This window comes from Schistocerca piceifrons, chromosome 2, assembly GCF_021461385.2.
Source record: "Schistocerca piceifrons isolate TAMUIC-IGC-003096 chromosome 2, iqSchPice1.1, whole genome shotgun sequence".
NCBI classification, from domain to species: Eukaryota; Metazoa; Arthropoda; class Insecta; order Orthoptera; family Acrididae; genus Schistocerca; species Schistocerca piceifrons.
In genome coordinates this window covers 546,861,237-546,884,057 of record NC_060139.1, presented here as the reverse complement: position 1 = coordinate 546,884,057, position 22,821 = coordinate 546,861,237, and positions in this window count along the sequence as shown.

Here is a 22,821-nt window from a genome sequence, read left to right as displayed (position 1 = left end):
ACAGCGGCCGGCTCGGTGCAAATATTTCCTATCAGTGGTATAATTTCAGAATCTCAAATCTCCTTACAGCACCTTTTTGGTAGTGTTTAAGCTTCGAATCGATGGAGCAGAATAACCGAAAAGGAACATTTCTCCACACACCGCTGAAATTACCTTTATGCACTGAGGGCGTTATTTTTACGTCCTACAGAATTTTATCTTGCTATTTTCATCGTCCCTTGATTTTCACTTATGAATTCAATTCCTGAGTTGCCTAAGAACCATGATGTTACACTTTCTGAATTTGTTTGTTTTTGACATTCTCGTAGCTTTCATTCTACCTTTGCTGAATATGATTCATCTGTTTTTCTTACACTGGCACTGAGATCTCTCTGTAAACGAATTCAGCTTCTCTAAGAGACAACTGTAGTCTTTCAGCACTGCATTTATCACTGTTTCATCTGCATGTCTCTACGTACTGATTAATCAGAGGTAAAGATAAAGCCTATGGCGCAGGTAGAGTGCAGTGCTTGTAACAGCCACGGCACTAGGAGGAGAGGGGTGGAGGGCCCCTCACCCCCTCTACCTTTTACCCCCGTGGAAGATCCACGGTACGCATTTTGACAGTAGGCTGAGTGGACCTAGGGCCATCTTGCAGGTACTAGAACGAAGGAAAATCCCCGTCCCCAACGCGGCATTGAACGCGGAACCTCAAGGACCAGTCAGATCTACTGTTCTTCCCGCTAGACCACAACTGCCACCCTGTTTAATTTAAGTTTAATCCTTGCAACTCTCTTCTTCACAAAAGAAAATTTCGTCGCTTTTAACTTTAAACCATTCTTCCAGACAAGGACCTTAATAGTTTTGGTCGTCACGGTCAATAGTCGTCTCCTTTTTTTTTTTTTCTTTTTTTGTAGTTCGGTTCACGCATGCACGGTGGTGCTGTGAAAAGTTTTGTTTTGTCCTAATTTTCTCGGTGGTTGCACTCTCCTTCCACTTTCCCTGTTCTTGCGTTTATATAACTCTGTTTTTCGCGTGAGAGTTTTAGCTTTCTCAGAATTCCCTCATTCAGGTAGGCCTGAGAAGAAGAAGGAAAGCGTGAACAGAACTCTTATATTCGTCCGATACGACTTCTACTTTGGACTAATTGTGTCTTCACGAAAAGCTGTTTTCTGTGTTTCTAAGTCATAAGGAGTCATCCTATACTGTTTGCTGCTTTTGTATATCGATTGACGAATTGTTTAATGATCTCTGATTTTATTCATGGAAATGGAGCACCTGAATTAGGACTGAGGAAGTCCGTTCACCATTATTTACATAGCAGTCACATACTCATTATTATCCTCGATATGTTATAGGTAATGACGTAGAAAGAAGTTTCTGTATATCTATACGATCATTATAGCTTTGTCAGTAACCGTTTAGGCAGTTCTGTCTTTATTTCATACAAAATAGCTTACAACTATTCCATCAAACTTGTTCTAACAAGGGAACCTCCCCACCGCACCCCCCTCAGATTTAGTTATAAGTTGGCACAGTGGATAGGCCTTGAAAAACTGAACACAGATCAATCGAGAAAACACGAAGAAGTTGTGTGGAACTATGAAAAATACTGAGTAGTCCATGTGCAAGATAGTCAACATCAAGGAATGCGTGAGCTCAGGAGCGCCGTGGTCCCGTGGTTAGCGTGAGCAGCTGCGGAACCAGAGATTTTTGGTTGAAGTCTTCCCTCGAGGAAAAAGTTTAATTTTTTATTTTAAGACAATTATTATCTGTCCGTCCGATGCGATCACTTTTTTGGGAGTGATTATCACATCCACAAGAAAACCTAAATCGGGCAAGGTAGAAGAATCTTTTTACCCATTCGCCAAGTGTACAAGTTAGGTGGGTCGACAACATATTCCTGTCATGTGACGCACATGCCGTCACCAGTGTCGTATAGAATATATCAGACGTGTTTTCTGTGGAGGAATCGGTTGACCTATGACCTTGCGATCAAATGTTTTCGGTTCCCATTGGAGAGGCACGTCCTTTCGTCTACCAATCTGACGGTTTTGCGGTGCGGTCGCAAAACACAGGCACTAAACTTATTGCAGTGAACAGAGACGTCAATGAACGAACGGACAGATCATAACTTTGCGAAAATAAAAAAGTAAACTGTTCACTCGAGGGAAGACTTGAACCAAGGACCTTTTGTTCCGCAGCTACTCACGCTAACCACGGGACCACGGCGCTCCTGAGCTGACACTATCCTTGTAGTTGCCTATCTTGCGCATGGACTACTCAGTTTGTATATTTAGTTTATTTTTTTCATACTTCCACACAACTTCTTCCTGTTTTCTCGATTGATCTGTGTTCAGTTTTTCAAGGCATATCCACTGTGCCAACTTATAACTAAATCTGAAGGGGGTGCGATGGGGAGGTTCCCTTGTAAGCAGGACCACCACGCAACGTCCTCAGTGTGAGAAAAATGACAGTATCGTATCTCAGTGAACAGTTATTCCTTGACTCCAGTGTTTTTTGATATGAGTAATTCCTGCATAACATCAGAAGTCTTTATGACGAAAAACTGCTTTCTCTAAGGCACAGCTGACACAATTTTTCTGCTTTCATGAAAAGCCCATTCAGTAATATTAAAGCTTTATGTGGACTAACTGCTATCCTCCGCAATGATAGTCATGAGCACTCCACGTTTAGTGCTCTGCTTTCACTTCGTCCGGTAGCAGGTACAGTTATCTTGCTGGTATTTTGGTTACACCTGTTATTGAGTTACTCCAGTTTTGATTGCAGTGCTTGTTAGTGGATCAGCATGTTATTTGTAAGCTCAAGTGTAAGGTGAAATTTACGGATTATTTTGGAAATGAAACATTTTCCATTGGACATGTCTATGGTTGACGAATTTCCACGTTAAAGTTCCCTAAAATAATACCATATGTAAGTTCGTTTTGCAGTATCGATAGTTTTTATGCAACAAACAGCTGATTAGTAGTCTGTAGATACCTTGGTGATAGACTGACCTACAGAAGCGCTGGGCTCAGATTTATATGCGAATACGTTCATTTATTTCCATCACGGTTTCTCTGAAGACTCTTAAGGTGTTTGCTTTAGATCGATTCTTTCACCCAGCCCAATTCTTCTAAACTAGGTTCTTTTGAACAGTGGAAAGAGGATAAAGAAATGACCGCGCGGGGTAGCCGCGCGGCCTAGGGGGCGCCTTGTCACGGTTCGCGAGTCCTCCCTCGGACATAAGTGTGTGTGTGTGTGTTGTCCTTAGCGTAAGTTAGTTTAAGTTAGATTAAGTAGTGTGTAAGCCTAGGGGCCGATGACCTCAGCAGTTTGGTCCCATAGGAACTTATCACAAATTTCCAAAAAAATAAAGAAACGGAAATCACAGTTTAACCTCTCGTTGATAGGGAAGTCATTAAAGGCGTAGCAATGGTTCAATGGGAGAAGGATGTCGCAAGGAAGCAGTCGTAGTCTATTCAGAGGAACCAACCTGCAATTTGCCTTATGGAATTTAGACAAGCCACAGAAATCCTGGATTTGGGTTCTCGGGGTGAATGCAAGTCCAGTACATGAATCGAGGCTCCGCCTCGTCTGATAAATGCAAGAGAAAGTGTGGCATTGTATACTTTCTACGTACATTATATAGCAAGAAGCTGCTGTTCCTGAATGATCCCCCTCTTGAGTGTTCCTTGTTTCGGATCCAGACAATTCCTTATCTATCTGTCCTTTCTTCTTCTTCTTCTTCTTCTTCAACTTCTGTCTACTCTGTGCCTTCAATTTCTTCTTCTTCTTCTTCTATCTATCTGTTTATTTCTATCTATTTATCTGTCTGTTCATATATAAATTAAAGTCCCCCGAAGATGCTTCTGTCTGTGTGTTCGGGTTAATCTCAGGGACTACAGCGAGAAATTTGACACGGTTGTCACTAGTAGGTAGGCTGATTCAAGAGAAAGGATTATGAATATACTTACAAAATATTTCTCAAAAATTGGTTGAACTGTGGTGAACGAAGGTCCCCCGCCGCTGTGAAGGCAGGCCATTACCGTCTAGCGGTAAATGATAGAACTCCTTGGAATCAACCATACATTTTATTGTTGCGTGGTAGTGGATGCTTCATACCAATGTTGTGTGGCAGAACCTACTTAGTAGTAATATTCCATGGCAGACGGTGCTTCATACCAGTGTTGCCTGTCAGAGGGTGCTTTGGACCATGTTGTGGGGCGGAGGGTGCTCTTTACAGATTGTGCGTGGTAGACCGTACTTCGAACAAGTGTTGTATGGCACAGTGCACTTTGTCATAGCGTCACGTAGCGGATGGTAATGGTACATGGTAGTGATGTTACGTTGCAGAGGGTCCTTCGAACCAATGCTTCGTGGCTGAAGGTAGTTCTTGCCAAGTTTCGTGGCAGAGGGTGCTTCGTAATGCTGTTTCATGGTAAGGGTACGTCAGTCTACAGTTGTGTGGCAGAGGGTGCTGCTTACCACTGTTGCGTGGGAGAGGATGCTCCGTACAACATATGCGTGGGAGAGAGTGCTTCATATCAATGTTTCGTGGCATAGAGTGCATCCCACCAATAATGTGCGACAGAGGCTGCTTCGTACCGAAGATACTTTGAAAAATGCGGGGAAAGATCACCAATTATATGTAGCTCGCGCCAGACTCGCGCTAGAGTTGGACGGCTGGTAAGTAACCGCGGCTCATGTTGAGCTGGCGCTGCAGTTGGGGCAGACCTGATGGTGGCATAGGTCGCACTTCCCATCATTGCAACGACGTCAGTACAAACGCCAATTGAATATGGATCATAAAACATTCGTGCCTCCTGAAATCTTTCCTGGCACTGGCTACTTAAATAGTTTAAGTTATATGAAAAGTGATGATGTACATCTACAATTAGATCTACATCTACATCGATACTCCGCAATCCACCTTAGAGCGCGTGGTAGAGTATACCCCGTACCACTACTAGCCATTTCCTTTCCTATTCCACTCGCAAACAGAACGAGGGAAAAACGACTATCTATATGTCTCCGTACGAGCCCTAATTTTGCGTGTTTTACCTTCGTAACCCTTACACGCTGCGTATGTTGGAGGTAACATAATCGTTCTTCAGTCACCTTCAAATGCTGGTTCTCTATATTTTCTCATTAGTGTTCCTCGAAAAGAACGTCGCCTTCCCTCCAGGGGATCCTGGCACTGCCAAAGCATCTCCGTAACACTTGCGTGTTGTTGGAACCTACTAGTAACAAATCTAGCAGCCCGCCTCTGAATTGCCTCCGTGTCTTCCTTCAATCGGACCTGGTAGGGATCCCAAACACTCGAGCAGTACTCAAGAATAGGTCACACTAGCGTCCTATAAGCGGTCTTCTTTACAGATGAACTACACTTTCCTAGAATTCTCCCAATAAACCGAAGATGACCATTCACCTTTGCTACCACAATTCTCACATGCTACTTCCATTTTATATCGCTTTTTAACGTTGCGCGCAGATATTTAAACGACGTATGTGTGTCAAGCTGGACACTATTAAAGCTGTATCCGAACATTAGGCGCTTGTTTTTCTATTCATCCTCATCAACTTACATTTTTCTACGTGTAGAGCTAGCTGCCAATCATCACATCAACTAGACATTTTGTCTAAGTCATCTTGTAGTCTCCTACAGTCAGACACCTTACCGTAGACCACAGCATCACCAGCGGACAACCACAGATCGCTGCCCACCCTGTCCGGCAAATCATATATGTATACAGAGAATAATAGCGGTCCTATCACGCTTCCCTGGGCCACTCCTGACGATACCCTTGTCTCTGATGAACGCTCGCCGTCGAGGATAACATACTGAATTCCATAACTTAAGAAGTCTTCGAGCCACTGACATATCTATGAACCTACTCCATATGCTCGTATCTTCTGTAACAGCCTGAAATGGGGCACAGAGCATCGGAAATCTAGAAATTTTCAATCTGCCTGTTACCCTTCATCCACAGTTCGTAGTATATCATGTGAGAAAAGGGAAGCTGAGTATCGCACGAGCGATGCTTTCTAAAATCATGCTCATTCGTGGACATAAGCTTGTCCGTCTCAAGAAACTTTAGTGTATTCTGAGAATATGTTCAAAGCGGTGTGGATGAGTATCTCCACTTACCTAACTTCTGAATTTTAATCATAGGACTATGCAGTCGACAGAAAAAACTACTATGCCAGACTTCTGGTAGTAGATACTTAGTGCTTCTAATGTAAGAGCAGGACAGATCTCTAGTCCGTAAATAAAAGACACGGAAGTTTAACACACAGAGAATGAGCGAAGTTGCGCAATAGTAATGGTACTATACCCGCCCATGAGAGGCGATGGCATCGATTCCAGATTCGGTATACAGATCTGCGTATTCTGTGGCCACCCTTAACCACTTCAAGAGATCGTCTTTTACAAGGCTTTATTGCTCGCTTTTGTCCCAGTAAGCTAGCGCCGCGCTCTGGAGCAATACTGCCGTTGATAATATCTGCAAACGCAGTTCCTCAGTTCTTACTTCATTTAGATTTATCATGTAGACAAGAAAAAAGATCCGTTTTTGTCAACTGAATGTTTAATTTATGTCTACCAAATATGTTTCGCTTATCCACTGCAGGCATCATCAGTGGTTAACAACATAAAGAAGATTATTTAATTATATATATTTTGTTAGGTGATCTTTAGTGATTCTTGGCAACACTTTTCAGTTCTCTATTTACAAACATCTGGTTGCAACTTTTTACTTAAGTTCATTTTCCTATCTTTTTTTATGTATCCACTTGTTCTTCCGTAGACACTAGATGCGCATGGTACAGTTTTCCTATGGATACGGCTGTTAAAACTCTATTCATGTCCCGTAATAATTTTCGATCAAAGGCTATTCCAGTCTGCCACCACTTGGAGAGAAATTAAATGGCTAATAAAAGGTAAATTTGAGTACCAGTCCTGCATTAGGCCTTAGGCCTGTTCCGACTGGCTCGCTGCTGCCCACAAGGCAGTACGAGGAGAACGTGCAGCATGTCGCCAATCCCTACAGCCTTCTTGCCAGTAGATGAGTCCTGATGATACCGCTGCTTCTTTAGCTTCTTTGTTCAAGCAGCTCCTTATTTGGCCTCACGGTGCTGAGTGGAGCCCATTCCAGAGCTCCCTGCTTTAGAGCGATCGGAGGAGATTCCGGAAATCGAGCCTGGGTCCTTCCGCGCCGGACAATGACTCTAACCATTCGGCTATGGAGACTAATAGTAAAACAAAGTTCGAAATACAGTGCCTGACCATAAAAGTAAAGCACCCAGAAGATATGTGATGTTACTTCAGTAATTACAAAACCGAGTCAAATTTACAAAGAAATTAGCAGTATTAGCCCACTTATCAGTATGACGCTGCACCCACTCTGGCAAAAAGGGATGTACTGATTCGGTTGGGGTGTTATAATAAGGCCACTGTATTCTCTCCTGAGGCTAGCTGACCCACAAATATTGTCACCAGTCACTGATACTGGCACAGGTGTGTAATTTACATCTGAGATGATCCCACACATCTTCGGGTACAGATTCTGAAGCTTGCTGGTCATGGGAACACCTAACGCGCGTGAACGAGCGTTGTTCTGTCGAAAAATGGGACCCTGACACGGTTGCGTGAGACTCAGGAGGTCCGTTGTGCAGTTAGATTTCCCAGCCAGTCACATCCAATGGCTCCCCGCACTATGATGCTATGAGTAACACTGCTGTGCCTCTGCAAAACACTGGAAGAATGGGACCCACCCCAGAATTCGAATCAAAAACAACTGCCATCATATGTAATTCAGAAGCAGATATCCTTGGAGTATTGAAGCAGCTAAAATCACTTAATAAAAGCAAATTTTCTGGACCAGACTATATATACCAATTAGGTGTCTTTCAGAGTATGCTGATGAAATAGTTTCACACTTAACAATCTTATACAACCGCTCGCTAGGCGAAAGATCCGTACCCAACGACTGGAAAGTTGCACAAGTCACACCAATATCCAAGAAAAGTAGTAGGAGTAATCCACTAAATTACAAATCCATATCATTAACGCCGAAACGCATCAGAATTTTGGAACATATATTGTGTTCGATCATTATGAATTACCTCAAAGAGATCGGTCTATTGACACATAGTCAACACGGATCGTTCTAGCTCTTTACTCACAAGAAGTGTTGGGTGCTATCGACAGGGAATTTCAGATTGATTCCGTATGACTAGATTTGCGAAAGATTTGATACAGTATCGCACAAGCGGTTTGTACTCAAATTGTGTGCTTATGGAATAACGACTCATGATTTTCTGTCAGAGAGATCACAGTTCGTAGTAAGTCATATAGTGGGACAGAAGTAATTTCGGGCGTTCCCCAAGGTAGTGCTTTAGGCCGTTTGCTGTTACTTATCTTGATACATGATTTAGAAGACAATCTGAGCAGTCGTCTTAGGTTTGTTGGCGATGGTCCTCTCGTTTATTGTCTAATAAAGTCATCAGAAGATGAAAACAAATTGCAAAACTATTTAAAAAATATATCTGTATGGTACGAAAATTGGCTATTGACCCTAAATAATGAAAAGTGTGAGGTAATCCACGTGAGTAATCATTTAGATGTAGATGTAGATGCAGGTGTAGGTCGCCACGATATTCACCATCGATGGTCATCCTGGGTAACAAAGAATCTCGATTCATCGCTGAACCCAATGTGACGTAATTCATTAGTACTCGACGCTTCCCGGTCACAGAACGGCTGCAGACGGAGCCGTTGGTGTTGTGGCGTTGGCGGCAGTCTACGCATTGGCCGATAATTCCCTGGTCTGACTGCTGCCGGAATCCGCCCACTGATGCGGGACGACACAGAATGTCGCAGGGAGCCCATTACTTGTTCTCGGATGGCAGGCGCAGAAGTGAAAGCATTACGGTGTGCTTGGTGTGCTATTTGGCTATCCCGCCCTGTAGCGGTCAGACGCAGCCAACCTAAACCGAGTATGTCTGTCCCCATGTTCCCATGCCGCCCAATATTGGACCACTTACATCGGGCCACTGCCACTCGCGAATGCTTTACAAATCGGGATATTGCAGGATTGGACTAGCTCATCAGTTGGAGATCTACAAAACTGGTTCAAATGGCTCTGAGCACTATGCGACTTAATTTCTGAGGTCATCAGTAGCCTAGAACTTAGAACTACTTAAACCTAACTAACCTAAGGACATCAGACACATCCATGCCCGAGGCAGGATTCGAACCTGCGATCGTAGCGGTCGCTCAGTTCCAGAGTGCAGCGCCTAGAACCGCACGGCCACTCCGGCCGTCGGAGATCTACAATAAGACTACTTCAAAACTCTTTCAGATGCTGAGAACATTGCCTCACATGATCTTCGTATCGTTCACAGTAATCACTCAACATCTTAAGCTGTCAACGCCCCTTATATATCCTACCTGGTCCGGTAATGTCCCTGAACACGAACAACATTAATGCACTCTGTGTGCCGTTCTACCTGCCACAGAAAATACTAGCCCTAATGATTTACGTATCCACAAATTGTGTGTACGTGCACGAAATTTTATCTGACCATGTCTTCTGAATGCTTCGCGTTTTTCCTCGGGCGTTGTATTTTTCTCTCACTTCACGTTCTCTCCACTAGCCTCCTGTTATTTCTTTCCTTTTCTTTATCTAATAAAAATTATTTATTTTCGTCGATTGAGATTATGTATAGTATAAAAGAGAACACTTTTCTTTTCCGAAGCTATAAAATAAATAAATGAAATCACTGGATCACATGTTTTGATGTGGGGACAAAGTCGTTGGTTTTTAAAAATAACGACATGGACTAGTGTGTGTGTGTGTGTGTGTGTGTGTAATCCAATTTGGGAAGACAGATTGTGTACGGGTAGGGTGTAAAGTCCTGGTTAGGAGGGAGGGCTGGAATGATATAGCTTTTATGTGACAGGGAAGTTTCGACAGTGCCCAGTACCCCCCTACCTGAAGCTCTGGCTCAAGCTGCTTCTTCCTCAGTGGTCCTTTTGTTGTAGAGCCTCTGAAATGTTTTAACTGAAAATAAAGCTAAACGCGGTGGGAATGAATGGTTACTAGAGTACCGATTAAGGTAATGCAGTTCTATCAAAGTTCAAATTTATTCTAAAGTTTTTTCTTTCTTAGGGCTGCTTCGTTTACACTCGTACACCATGCTGAGTCACTTTCAAAACCAAACCACGCAAGTCTAATGATCGGAGCACAATCAAGAAGCAATCAAAAAATTCCTGGCTCAGTGATTCCGGCGCGAAGCGGCAAATGCACACGAATACCAGTATAAAGCATCCACTAATAGTCTTAATTTGTGCATTGAACTTAACGTTTGTCCTGTTACACAGCACACATGTGCAAACACTACCATTTATTACCTTTTACCGCTCAAAGAAACTTTCTATTTTATATAATAATACATTACGCGTGATCGTTTAGATACATAAAAAATATTCACATTACCGGTTTCGCCAAGTAGTAGCTATCTTCATATGTGCTTAATCCACTAAAAAGCTTCGCACATATATGTTAACGAATATAGTTAGGCACTTTGAACATCATGAAATCATGTAACACGTTTCAATGAATGTTCGTCATGTCGTCACATTTGGAGTCATTTATCATCTGACAATATGGTGTACCCTCATTGTAATATGTTAAATGACTTCATGATGTTCAGAGTGACGTAATAAACTATTACACAAACATTTACAAAGGTCGTATTCTTCCATCAGCATCTACATGACTTCTCTGTAATTCACGATTAAATGCCTGGCAGAGCCTTCATCGAACCACCTTCAACCGCGCGACCGCAGGTTCGAATCCTGCCTCGAGCATGGATGTGTGTGATGTCCTTAGGTTGGTTAGGTTTAAATAGTTCTAAGTTGTAGGTGACTGATGACCTCACATGTTAAGTCCCATAGTGCTCAGAGCCTTTTGAACCATTTTGAATCACCTTCAAGCTGCATTGCGCAACAAAATTAAAGGATCACTTTTTCGAAACCCTGTGATTCTCTCGCATTACGACGTATAAATTTGAAGTTTGGCGCAAAGGTACCTACAATCTACCTCTGTAATGGTGCAAAAGCTTAGCGCCTGTGACGTCACATTCGGACTCGGTGACGCTTCAAACAGCAAGTTGTCGACACATGCGAGAAAACTCCAGAGCTCGGAAGTTCTTGTGATGTTCAATGTAGGTTAATCGTGTCACATTGGCACTGAATTTCACGACATTTCTGCCCACATCCACTGTCGACGTGTCAGACGATTGAAAAGTCGTCGCACCCCCTCTTACCCACATTTTATCCCTTCTTTTGACGCCTCCTCAATGGAGGTTAGAGCCGCGACGCCTGGTATTGAAATCACGTCATTGTCTTATGTGTGGCCGGGGCAAACGTTTAAGACACACTGCCGCTCAGTATCGACACGAAAAGGCCCTAGGTAGTGGCATAAAGTGCGTCACTGAAACCACCCGTTCCCTTGAGGTGTTGATCCCCACACATTTTCCGGTCTAAAACGACAGTTCGGAGTGCGATGAGCAACAGGTGACGTTCTTTACAATTTTTGACACTGCTGATACCCCATAAATGCTTAAACCCTTCTCTAAGGACATTGTGGGGTAGCAACCGCACTGAATGTGATCGCACCCCTTTGGAGTTCAGTGCGATCGCAGTTTTTGATCTGGTGTATAGTGTGTAATCACAAGAGAGCGTTTAAAACCATTCGAAGCAATTTCAACACGATCCGAAGCAACAAAGTGCATGTGTTTCAGCCCTCCCGTCTTACACCCTACTGTGGCGTGAACAGGGACACATGCATGAATAAAACGGCAAAGAGTCGCTTTAAGACCTCTGAGTTCGGCGTCACTGCCATTGTCACCTCCTTACATTTGTTGAGCACTTTAAAAAGTGCACACGCACAAAGAAAACCTGTGAGAGTGTACTGGCTACTTGCTAGTAGGCGCACCAGAATGGAACGGTGTCAAATGGTTGCCTTCCCGCAGGCGCCTACGACACTCGTCAGGCACATTTTTAAGGGGGGTAGGACATCAAACGGGCCGACTTGGAGCAGGAGAGTCACCACAGGACATTTTAATTTCTACTGTCTATACTTTTACAAATAAATTCATAAAACTTTGTCACCGTGACCAGGAAGGGTCGAGGACTCACACTCATCGCAGTGGAAGTTCAGAAACGTAGCAAAATACCTTTTTTTACATGTGAAATTTCATAATTTTTTCACTTATTACTGGCTGCATTTGTTGCTATAGGTACACTTTTCTTCCTAAGTTGGAGAGATTCTTCGATGAATTTTTCATAGCATACAAACAGTAGTTACAGGTGTATGAAACTCTAGAATTTTCCAAATCTATTAAAAAACTGTGGAAAAATTGAGATAATTAACTATAAAACTTGAGTTTTTTTAAACATGAAGTTTAAAATGTAACAGTTCATTCATTTTTTCATAAATTAAATAACTTCTAGAGTTTCATACACCTGTAATTATGGTTTGTATGCTGTACAAAAGTCATCGAAGAATCTCTCTTACTTAGGAAGAAAAGTTTACCTATAGCAACAAATGCAGCCAGTAGTAAGTGAAAAAATGATGAATTTTCACACGTAAAAAAATGTGTTTTGTTACGTTTTTGAGCTTCCACTGCTATGAGTATGAATCCTGAATCCTTCCTGGTCATGCTGTTAAAATTTTATGAATTTATTTGTAAAAGTATAGACAGTGGAAATTAAAATGTCCTGTGGTGCCTCTCCTGCTCCAAGTCGGCACGTTTGACGTCCTACCCCCCTTAAAGTGGTGAACAAACGTGGGCGGGTGGCAATGAGGGTGTTGCCGATCTGGGAAGTCATAGAGAGATACTTTGCCGTTTTATTCACGCATGCGTCGATGTCGCAACCGTCCGTGATTTTAGGAAGTATGAATTGCAGCAGATGTAGTACAGATGCTGCTAGTGGCTTCCTACTGTGCAGACCGCGATGCTGCGGCGCTGCGTGGTGGCGGCGGCCCTGGTGGCGTGCTGCTGGTGCCTGCCTGCGCCAGGCCCGGGCCCCGAGTGCCCCGGAGACGAGTCGCCGCTGAGGCAGCGCGCGCGCGCCGCCGCCGCCGTCTTCACGGCGCGCCTGCAGTCCACCGACGCCGCCGCCGGCACGGCTGCGGTGAGCGTGCGCTCGGTGCTGCGCGGCCGCGCCCTGGCCGCCCCGGGCCTCCAGCTCAGCCTCCGTCTGCACGCTGCGTGTGCGCTGGCTCCCGGCCTGCGGCCGCTGCGCACCGCCATCTTCCTGGTGGACCGCCGCCTCACCGTCCTGGGCAGCCCGCTGCTGCTGTCGCTCCGCAACATCGCCGCAGTCAAGGCCGCCCTCACCGGTAAGTACCCCGCCGAAGCACCGCCAAACACTCGGCCAACTGAACATGCGTAGCTTATGCCCCTTTCACAGACAGCGTAGCTTCGACGTACTAAGCGCTGTCGTAGTTTCTATAGTACTGCCGAGAGCTCAGAAAGGATCTGGCTCGTTCATGTCGTCCGTGCACTGCAACGCGGATAAATGAGACCACAGAGCTCTCCAGCAGGAAATGGTTTTTGCAGCTGATGTACGCGAACTATAACCGGAACGAAGGAAAATTATAATGTAATGCCCTAACGACAGCGCGGTCAGTACAGACGGAGGACAAGCTCGGATAACGAAAGGATCTGGAAAGAAATCAGTCGTGTCCTTTCCAGAAGAACCATCCCAGCACAAAAACAAATCTCGATCGCCGGACGTGGATTTGAACATTTCTTCCCGAATGTCAGTCACGTGTGCTACCCACTGAGCCAACTCGCACGATAAACTACAGAAGTGTTCTCGAAATGGACTGGCGTGTAATAGTTTTTCACTTTATCAAAGACGCGAGATGGAGTCTCTGTAACTAGCTGAGTACCCGGCGTTGCCTGTACTTATTCCAATCTTCTATTAGCCCATATCCTTCTTCCCTCTCTCCCTGTCCGTCTCCACCACCCCCTCTCACTGTCAATCTGCTTCTCCCCTTGTGTCCATCTGCTCTTTCCCCCTCCGTCTATCCCCTCCTCCCCCTCTAATGCCATCTCCTCCTCTCAATCTCTTCATCAATCTCCTCCTTCGCCACACTCTGTCCATCTCCTCTTTCTCCCTTTCTCTGTCCATTTTCTCCTCCCCATCCGTTCATCCCCTCCTCCCCATATCCCTGCCTATCTCTTCCTCCGTCTGTATCTGTTCATCATCACCTCTTTCTTTTCTCTGTCCGTCTCCTCCTTTCACCGCTCTCTGTATATCCTCCCCCCTTTATCTCTGTCCATCTCCTCCTCCTCCTCCTCCTCCTATATGTGCCAAATCCCTCCTTCCACCTTGCTGTCTGTCCATCTCCTCGTCCTCATTTCACACTCACTCCAATAGGAGACTGGTGGTTCTTAATCCTAACATTATTTTTTTCCATAATGTAACTAATGTATGTACCAAATTTGATCGAAGCCGGTCCAGAGGTTTAGGATGAACTACTTAGCCAGGGCATTTGATACTTATTTAATATATTTAACACGTATTTGTAGACATATTTCATCTGTATCTCTAGCTAATTTTGTGCTGCAGTTTCGTTTTCAAGTTTTCAAGCAGCTCAATGTTTATGTCGTCTTCTGAACTCTGTGTCGTGCAATGATATAATGTTGCAGATACATTCAGCAGCATATGTCGATAGCGTGTACGAAATGTGTTGCGAATAGAGTTAGTAGCAAAGAAATAATAATTTAAACGCTATGTATGGTGCGGCAGTTTTTCAGGCGCCCCAGTGTTTGTGACATCATATCTCCTGATCTATCTGTGGTACAACGATAAATTTTTGTAGGTATATTCGGCATGTGTCGATACTGTTTGCGAACTGTGTTGCGAATAGAGTTAATAGCAAGGAAGTAATAAAACGTCATGTATGATGTGGCAATTTTTTCTCGCATCTCAGTATTTGACCTCATACCTCCTGAACTAGGCATCGTAAAATGACATTTTTGTAGGTCCGTTCAGCGGCAGATGTGCATACCGTCTGCAAAAAGTGTTGCCAATAGAATTAGTAGCAACGAAGTAATGAATTTAAACGTCTAGCATGAAGCGGTAGTTTTTCGCGGCTGTTAGTGTTTATGACGCTATATGCCCTGAGCTAGCGTGGCATAATGATGTAATTCTTCTGGTACATTCAGTGGTATATGTGAATACTGTGGGAAAATGTATCACGAATAAAATTAATAGTCAAGAAGTAAAAAATTAAGACGTAATGCATCGTGTCGCTGTTTTACTGCTTGACCAGTGAAAATTTAGTAAGCGATCAAGTTTTTTCCTTTCATTGTTTTGTGGCGGTCGCCAGCGTGAAAAACTTTCATGAAGGTTTGAAATTATGTGTAAAGTTAGTTACAATGTAAGTGCTCTCATTCTCAAATACTGGATGACTAAAGTATGCGTATTGTTGCATCGTGAGCTATACTGCTCTTCTTTGATAGTTGGGTGGCTCTTTCCGCCACAGGGATTCTTTCCAGACAGTGAATGATGTGTACCAAGTTTGGCTGAAATCGGTCCAGTGGTTAAGGTGTAGATGTGCAACGTACGTATATATATATATATATATATATAGTTGTGGACAAAACGAGCGAGACCCTCGCCTTTTCGTTATGCTGATCCGCACAGCTTTAAAGTCTGCTACACAACGTAACAGGCACGGCGACGAAGTGCTACCAACACTCTATGCACAGGCGTGAAATTGAAAAACCATCCGAACTTTGTCAGACTGTTTTCAATCATGTCTAAGACTATATTATTGCTGATTAGTGTGTTAAACACAATACGTAAATATAAGATATAAATGAAAGAAGAAATGCTAATTAGTATGAACTGTACTAATAAAAATGAATTTCAGCTTATCGAGATAACTGTTTTAGTAAGACAAAGTATCCCAGATCGTTACGATTTATGCGCATTCGGCCGCGAAACCGTCTGTGTCAACGTTCAGACCACTCATAGTGGATTACCATTGCTGACCTACCATGAAAGTGTGCGTGCGGCAGGTCCCGGCGGAGGTTCGAGTCCTCCCTCGGGCATGGGTGTGTGTGTTCGTCTTTGGATAATTTAGATTAAGCAGTGTGTAAGCTTAGGGACTGATGACCTTAGCAGTTCAGTCCCATAAGATTTCACACAAATTTGAATTTTGAAAGCGTGCAAATTTAGCAATGCGTGAAGATTCATAACGAAATTCATTTAAAAATCAATTCAATTTTTGACAGAAGCGGAAAAAGTAGGCAGTAGCAAGTATGAAATTCTACAAGAGTTTCATATTGACATCCATAAAGCGCCAGTACAGAATAAAGGTAGCATAAAAACGTATTGGGGGCGCGAAAAATTCTTATTATATGTTTGTGCTGTTCCTTGCCGCAGGGTGCGTTTACTCAGGGGAAGCACCAGGAGAATCGAACAACTGGCCTATCTTCTTTCACCTGTCAAGGTTATTGGAAGTTATATCGTGGTTTCCAGTGAGCATTTGTAAATTCCATGAAGCAAATTTAGGTTGTAATGCTGGACGAACACGATTGTTTTGCTGGTCCAGATGTTATTGTGTGGGGAGTCATAATGTTGCATGGAGTGTACTGGCCTCCAGCTCTTTGAACACGGTACACTCACCGGTCAGCGCTATTTGTAACTGTACTCCCATGTTCGTCTTCCCAGTAGTGTATTTGGCCCTGACTTCATTTGCATGGATGATAATGCGTGAATGCATAGAACTGCGCAGGTGGATGCGCTCTTGGTACGAAAGGATATTCGGCAAATGCATTAGGTTTTCCTTCCTTCCCCTCCCCCTCCCTCCGACTTAAATCCCGCCGAACACATGTGGGAGGCGGTGGGAAGACGTATTGCAGCGAGCCTACGTCCATCAACGACCATCCAGCACTTGTGTACCGCGCTGGAACACGAATGGAACGTCCAGCCAAAAGACCTCGTGACCAACCTTGTGGCCATCATGGGAGAACATTGCAGAGCATGCTTTGTCATCCGCGGTGATCATACTCCCTATTAAGAACAATGTCCAGCCTTTTATAATGCCCTGGCGACCACCATAAATAGTGATGATATCAGTGCAGTTATTTAGCTTTATCTTTAACTAAAGGTCTCATTTACGCTAGTCTCATTGCGTATTTATTTTAGCTGCCTTCTGTACTATACTGTAGCAGTTCAATTTACGGTTCAAATTTCATCGAGCTAAGTTACCTGGCAGTGACGCATCATGCGAAAGTTACTTTCCTCCTTAAGTTTTGCGCGCCAGTGTAATTTAATCGTGTTGTTGTTGTGGTCTTCAGTCCAGAGACTGGTTTGATGCAGCTCTCCATGCTACTCTATCCTGTGCAAGCTTCTTCATGTCCCAGTACCTACTGCAACCTGCATCCTTCTGAATCTGTTTAGTGAATTCATCTCTTGGTCTCCCTCTACGATTTTTACTCTCCACGCTGCCCTCCAATGCTAAATTTGTGATCCCTTGATGCCTCAGAACATGTCCTACTAACCGGTCCCTCCTTTTTGTCAAGTTGTGCCACATACTCCTCTTCTCCCCAATTCTATTCAATACTTCATCATTAGTTATGTGATCTACCCATCTAATCTTCAGCATTCTTCTGTAGCACCACATTTCGAAAGCTTCTATTCTCTTCTTGTCCAAACTATTTATCGTCCATGTTTCACTTCCATACATGGCTACACTCCATACGAATACTTTCAGAAACTACTTCCTGACACTTAAATCTATACTCGATTGTTACAAATTTCTCTTCTTCAGAAACGCTTTCTTTGCCATTGCCAGTCTACATTTTATATCCTCTCTACTTCGACCATCATCAGTTATTTTGCTCCCCAAATAGCAAAACTCCTTTACTACTTTAAGTGTCTCATTTCCTAATCTAATTACCTCAGCATCAGCCGACATAATTCGACTACATTCCATTATCCTTATTTTGCTTTTCTTGATGTTCATCTTATATCCTCCTTTAAAGACACTGTCCATTCCGTTCAGCTGCTCTTCCAGGTCCTTTGCTGTCTCTGACAGAATTACAATGTCATCAGCGAAGCTCAAAGTTTTTATTTCTTCTCCATGGATTTTAATTCCTATTCCGAATTCTTCTTTTGTTTCCTTTACGGCTTGCTCAATATACAGGTTGAATAACATCGGGGACAGGCTACAACCCTGTTTCACTCCCTTCCCAACCACTGCTTCCCTTTCATGCTCCTCGACTCTTATAACTGCCATCTGGTTTCTGTACAAATTGTAAATAGCCTTTCGCTCCCTGTAGTTGACTCCTATAACATGGGACTTTGCAGAATATTTTAGTAGAATGTTTGAGTGATGGGATCACCGAGTAGGGTAATTGGACATGTTACATTGTTGGGGTATACAGTTGTTGTAGAGGAAGATAAATATCTTTGGATCTCTAACTCTCTCGATATGAAAACGAATGACAATTCTTTGGGTAATTCTGATCGTCGTTGCCCAGGAAACTTCGCTCGATCGACAAGTACTATGTAGATCACTGGAGGCATTAAAGCCACCATCTTAACGTTGTTCTGCTTTCTATTAATCCTGTCTTGAAACTTCTTAGACTGAAGGGGTGCTGATTTACGTTTGTGGTCTACTCCAGACAGTTGAAGAACTGATGTACGTGAAAATGCCAGCCTCTTTAGGAAATGTTGCTCCTCTTTGGAACGTGGAATTTCTTATTTTTCGACCTGTCATCTGGTTTTCTGGCCAAGATGGCGGAGGGTTATTTTCAAAAAACCTAAATGTGGACGGTGGAACAGGGATTTGAACTGCTGTCCTCTCGAGTGCCATCCGAATGTCTAAATCACTACAGCACCTCACTATATACGCTTGTTGGGAGATCATGTTGTTGTTGTATTGAAGAGGTTAGATACCATTTAGTGTTACAGAATGCAGAAAACGATAAGAATTCTTCTTATCCTTGGAACAAGAAGAATTTTTCGGTATAATGTAATTCCAACGTGAATTGAATAAAGGCTTATCTTGTCTTTCATAGCGTTGTTTCAGCATTCCACAGTCACTATCTCAGGTGCAAGGTACAGATGGACTCCCACGCTGTGACTACGTATCTACACGCGGCCGTCGGCAATGGCCACGTCGTCTGCTGCTACTGTAGCAAGTAGCGGTGGAATACGCGTATCAAGAGGGGAACTAACGAACGGCCAGATCGCCTCTTGTTAGCGGCGCATTAATTTCTGAACGCTTGAGAGGCACCGGGCGAGCTCTGTCTGGCAGTGTGACACGGCTTAATTGGAAGCCAGCGCTAGCTCCCGCCTCTGACCACCCGGCGTAATTTCCGCCTCTTGTTGATACCTCCCTCACTGTCGGACACCGTGCGTCATATCACTGGAAATACAGCCGTCACTGTGAATTAACAACTACAAAGTAACGCTTCATCCGTGCAGCGTAATCTACCACTCGTTACGAAATAAACATCTCAGAACTGAATGCTAACATTTCGTTTTCTCTCTTTAGCAGTGTGGACCTGATGAAGTCTTATACTGCACAGAGCAGCTTCTGTTCACTGTGGAGATTGCTATATAGGAATTGAAAGCTTCTGAATTTATGGTGGTCAGTGTCTGCCACTCTTTCGTTTGCTTGTGCGTTGACTTCATGTTTTATAACGCGGAAGTAGGGTGGAGTTGGTTTTCCGATGATGGTTGTGCGCGTGTGGGCTTATTTTTACTATCTTTTACTAACAATCATATATAATTAAATGAACATGAAAATTATAACTCTTATGCTTGATCTCAAATATATCTTCAAACCGATAATACCAGAAGCAAACAATATTTCGCCGAGATACAGACATAGTAAAACTTCTTACTAAAACTGGCACAATAATATAACTGTCCTGTGCACGTGCGACTTCTTAGGTGCTGAGTTAACGGTAGTATCTACTTTGTGTACGTCTCTTCACCATTGCTGGGAAAATGGGGAACGCCATACTGCAATAGGCCACGTGAGCAGTGGCTTACGGGGATATATGTGCTTATGTGCAGCAAGTAGAAGAGAATTGACTTTCTGCCAGCAGTCCGGAGAGGTTGAGGTCCAGTTTCACCTAGAATGTGTTAGCGCTCCGTTAGGCCGTACATAGCTGGAAGGCATTGGCCTAGCTTGAGCCAGTTCAAAAATGGTTCAATCTGAGTCTGGTGTCTGCTTTTCCCACTATCTGTTTTATATGGTCATTACACTTATGGTCGCTCTGGATCGTTACGCCTAGATATTTTACGGCTGTCTGATGACTCTAAGCACTATGTGGTTTAACATCTGAGGTCATCAGTCCCCTAGACTTAAAACTACTTAAAGCTAACTAACCAAAGGACATCATACACATCCTTACCCGAGGCAGGATTCGAACCTGGGACCGTAGCAGCAGCGCGGTTCCGGACTGAAGCGCCTAGAACCACTCGACCACAGCGGCCGGCCTTGCGCCAGTCTATGGCTTCGAAACCACCACCGCAGGCAGCAACATCTATCATCTCTTTCGGCGCATTTTGCACCACTATAATCTACTTTGTCGCAAACTAACAGTTTCACACTAATAGATGCAGACACCGAAAGAACAAAGCATTGTGCTCTGCACAATTTCGCAGTAACTAAGCTGTCCACCATTCCTTGTCTCTGGTTGAGAGACTGCCAGGACTATGGAGAAGACAGCAACTGCTCTCGAGGTAAACGATGTCTCCATACAGCTGACCACGGCCCGCGTTGAGCATTGCTATTCTGTACACTTTTTTGTCCCGCCCGGCTTCATAGCGCTCTTCATTCCAATGTATCATGCTTGCACACCACCAAAGAAATCTCACTCACTCTGTCATATCTGTGGCAGCCTCCATGCATGACTGCGACCAACCTCTCCCTTGAAAACGTCGATAAAAGACAGGTCCGGGCAGCACACCAACAAGACCCCGACATCGCCCGAAGTACGACTTGTCTGCATCCTCCACAGTGACCTCCGGAGCTGACACAAGACGAGGTGGTCTCTCACGCTGGCTACATCTGCCCACGTCCTGCGGCGGCCCCTCGGTCAGAAGCTGACGCAAGTCAAATGTGGGCACGTGTCACGGAAAGCCCAGATGCTGCAAGTGACCATCGGCCCAGGGCACGAGTCAGTGTGACCTGGACTGCAGTTCTGCAGACACTTCTCTTGACTCCGTCATATCCTGGGCCATTCTGCCAATGCGCACCAGCTGGCACACCGTGCCAGTGCCTTACCTCGGCGACGTACCACAGAACTGCCAGCCGCTTCCATAGCGGTCCTGGTGCAGGCCTCCAGATGAAGTTGTCGATTCCCCTCCGTAGCCCAGACCGCCTTTCGCCGACTCGCGCCGTGGCAGGAAAGCTCGGGATGGTGCTGCGACCGCCCTCAGATTGCCGCAAGCGCCCTCGCACCGGAATCCAGCTTTTGACCTGAGCAGGTGCGGCAAACTGGGCTGGCGGGAGGAGAAGCGTGCCGCGAAATTCAATTTCACTGTGCAGTTTCCTGTTACGATTCTATCGAAACTGTAGGTAATACAGAAATACAAATTTGTGCAATTCACTAAGACTAAAACCGTTTGACTAGGAAGTGACCATTAGGTTTCGATGCATTTGTTGGATTCTCGTACGCTGTAGTTTGTCTACAAAAGAGATTGCGCCCAAAATACTTGTATGACCCATACGAAAATACCTGTCTACATGGCTGCTCTGCAAATCACACTTACGTGCCTGGCAGAGAGCCTGGTAGAGAGTTCTTCGAACCACCTTCACAATAATTCTACGAGGTGCATTCAAGTTCTAAGGCCTCCGATTTTTTTTTTTAATTAACTACTCACCCGAAATCGATGAAACTGGCGTTACTTCTCGACGTAATCGCCCTGCAGACGTACACATTTTTCACAACGCTGACGCCATGATTCCATGGCAGCGGCGAAGGCTTCTTTAGGAGTCTGTTTTGACCACTGGAAAATCGCTGAGGCAATAGCAGCACGGCTGGTGAATGTGCGGCCACGGAGAGTGTCTTTCATTGTTGGAAAAAGCCAAAAGTCACTAGGAGCCAGGTCACGTGAGTAGGGAGCATGAGGAATCACATCAAAGTTGTTATCACGAAGAAACTGTTGCGTAACGTTAGCTCGATGTGCGGGTGCGTTGTCTTGGTGAAACAGCTCACGCGCAGCCCTTCCCGGACGTTTTTGTTGCAGTGCAGGAAGGAATTTGTTCTTCAAAACATTTTCGTAGGATCCACCTGTTACCGTAGTGCCCTTTGGAACGCAATGGGTAAGGATTACGCCCTCGCTGTCACAGAACATGGACACCATCATTTTTTCAGCACTGGCAGTTACCCGAAATTTTTTTGGTGGTGGTGAATCTGTGTGCTTCCATTGAGCTGACTGGCGCTTTGTTTCTGGATTGAAAAATGGCATCCACGCTCATCCATTGTCACAACAGACGAAAAGAAACTCCCATTCATGCTGTCGTTGCGCGTCAACATTGCTTGGCAACATGCCACACGGGCAGCCATGTGGTCGTCCGTCAGCATTCGTGGCACCCACCTGGATGACACTTTTCGCATTTTCAGGTCGTCATGCAGGATTGTGTGCACAGAACCCACAGAAATGCCAACTCTGCAGGTGATCTGTTCAACAGTCATTCGGCGATCCCCCAAAACAATTCTCTCCACTTTCTCGATCATGCCGTCAGACCGGCTTGTGCGAGCCCAAGGTTGTTTCGCTTTGTC